This window comes from Triticum dicoccoides, chromosome 7A (assembly GCF_002162155.2).
Source record: "Triticum dicoccoides isolate Atlit2015 ecotype Zavitan chromosome 7A, WEW_v2.0, whole genome shotgun sequence".
In the NCBI taxonomy this organism is placed as follows: domain Eukaryota; kingdom Viridiplantae; phylum Streptophyta; class Magnoliopsida; order Poales; family Poaceae; genus Triticum; species Triticum dicoccoides.
The window spans coordinates 364310108-364313115 of NC_041392.1; positions in this window are offsets into that span (position 1 = coordinate 364310108).

The window sequence follows — 3008 nt, forward strand, 5'->3', positions numbered from 1 at the left end:
GTGGCGGGTGTCACAAATCCGTCAAGCAAATCTCAAATTCTTACCAGTTCTTACCCAGCAGCAGGCGGTGATCGGCAACCGTTATAGTCAAAACTCTCAAAAGCTTGGATAGAGCGATTGCCAGGGAGAGTCAAACGCACGACGTAGATGTATGTGGAGCTGGGAAGGCTTATAGTATGGTAGCAAAAAGGGTCAGCAATAATCAATTCAGAGATGCAAAGTTGAATAAACGTTCAACGACGGTACTGTGCTGGTCCTAGGCTAGACCGTGCTAGAGACGCGAGCCTAGAACACTAACAAAATCACGGCGCTGCACGTAAATAAGGGAAAAGCACACTCTGGAACTATTTTTTTTCGCTCTTTTTTTTTGCGCTCCTTTTTTTTGCGCTCCTCTTTTTTTTTGCGAACAATCACTATAATGGCGAGTGTCTCAAAACTCTTCCCTCGTCAAACTGATAGGATGGGCGAAATTTTTTTTTTCACTTTTTTTCGGAAATCAGGGCAGCGACGATGAAAAAGTGCGACAAAAAATCACTATGATGGCACGTTGCTCAAAAGACTCAGAAAAGCCTAACAATAGGATAGGGAAAAAAATTTGCCCGTGAAAATTTTGGCCTAAAAACTGCTCGGGGGTCTCCAGACTCTTTTTTTTTCGAGACCTACGCAGGCAAGGAAACACGAATCAGAATTTAGGTTGATCTCAAGAACAAACCTAATATGAGAAGAACTCGGATTGGTGGTGGATATATGGTTGTGGTATATGGCAGCGGTGGTGGTATATGGTAGCGGTGGTGGTATATGGATACAGATTGGTGGTGGTATATGGATACGGATTGGTGGTGGTATATGGATATGGATTCAGAGTGGTGGCGGATAAGCAAAAGTGGTAGATGGGCGATGATGATGGTGCGGCGGCGGCGTGACAACTTATGACCAGAACTCGAAACTCTAAAAGACTAGACTCTAAGACCAGCAACTTGACACGATGATGCAACTGCAAATTCAACAAAGCAAAAACCCTAAAAAGATTATGCAAAGGCTCAGATTGGTTTGGATATGATGAACTAACCCTAATTTTTTTTCTGGCTTTTTCGTGGACAGTAGGTATGAAGAACAGACTCGATCTAATCTACGAAAAACTGTAAAATCTCACCGAGCAACCTGGAAATCTGATACCACTTGATAGAGGCTAAGGTGTCCCGATGTTTCGATGAGATGGTGGCTATCGTTTTCTGTGGGAGTCGACCTTGACGATCCGACTACGAACGTGCGAGACGTCGCGCCTTAGCAATCGCTAAACCAACTTCCGAGGGTTATTGACCACGCCGGAGCATGATCAACCTGACCACGAGGGTCTGTTTCCTGCGAGCAAACGAAGAACTAGCAAGAAACTGAGATTGCAATCTGGATATTGCGAATATAAGATGAAAGCTTTATTGATCAAGGTGGGGTTCTGTGACGTCTTGGTCTGGTCGTTGGACACAAACGAAGTACGCGAAGTTGCAGCTATGGCGAACTTTTGATCTAAACAAAACCCAAAGTCTAAACGATGCCCTAAGGGCTGTATATATGGAGGAAGAGGGGGGAATTTCGTGGCCCTTGAGGGTGGGGTCCGAAACCAACCCTAACTCTTGTTTCCCCACACATACGGACTCTAAAAATAGCCTATACTTAAGTATTTCGAAATTACATGGGCCTGGCCCATTAATAAGGTGACGCAGCACCTAGAATAGCCTATGGACGAATATTATGAAGTGGCATCTTGTATATTTCGTCCAAGGCTTCATGCACTCCTTATGGCGGCTTTAAAGTCCTGAAATCATCACTTGTAACTCCATTCTTGATCCCCTTGCGCATGCCATCAACTCCATGTGTGTTCTTGCTCCAATGTTCATCCTTCTCCAAGCTAGGCCCTTCATTTGTAAGCAAAACAAATGTATCCAATTTAGGCAGCATCATAATCTCATGAACATTAGAATCATTACCAAGAAACGAAAGTACCTGGTAATTTAATTGGCGTGCGCGAGCTCTAGTAATTGGTCCAGTATATGTAACAGTAGGGGCTGTGGGTGTAACAATGGTATTGATGTCCTCATCACTTTTACAAAACATGATTGAGGGAGTCCTGGATTAGGGGGTCTCCGGACAGCCGGACTATATCCTTTGGCCGGACTGTTGGACTATGAAGATACAAGATTGAAGACTTTGTCCTGTGTCCGGATGGGACTCTAATTGGCGTGGAAGGCAAGCTAGGCAATACGGATATGTATATCTCCTCCTTTGTAACCGACCTTGTGTAACCCTACACTATTAGGGAAAACGTTATACACAGAATATGAGTAGCAACGCGGTTTAAAAACAGGCGCTACTGCTAACTAGCAGTAGCGAGCTTAAAGGAACCGCGCTACTAATAACTAGATAGCAGTAGCGCTCTAGGTGAAACAAGCGCTACTACTATAATTGCCACGGATTTGCCCCCAGGCTAGAGATAGTAGTAGCGCCCTTCCCTGGACGCGCTGCTACTAAAGTACTTAGTAGCAGCGTGTTTCTGCAAAACTCGCTGCTGCTAAGTGTTGCACCTAATTAAGTTTAGTCCCATACTGCTAAGCGAACAAGGTGTTTACTACCTTAAATATGTTGACTATTTAGATTCTACACAAAAAGATCAATGATGACCAACGTATATTTTTGATGCGTGCTTAGACTTAGCAGTAGCGTTTTTCCTGAAAACGCGCTATAGCTACTTTAGCTATAGCGCGTTTCCTGAAGTGCGCTACTGCTAGTTCGACTTAACCACCCGCCCGCTCAAAATTTCGCTAAGTCCTCCTTCCCCCACTGTCCCCCTACCCTCTGTTGCCGCCGCCCGAGCCTGAGCCTGCCCTCACCGCCGCCGCCCGAGGCGCCGTCAACCTCACCGCCGCCGCCCGCCGCCGCTCTCGACCTCACCGTCACCGCCGCCTCCCCCACCCCCTCCGCTCTCGACCTCACCGTTGCCGCCGCCTCCCCCA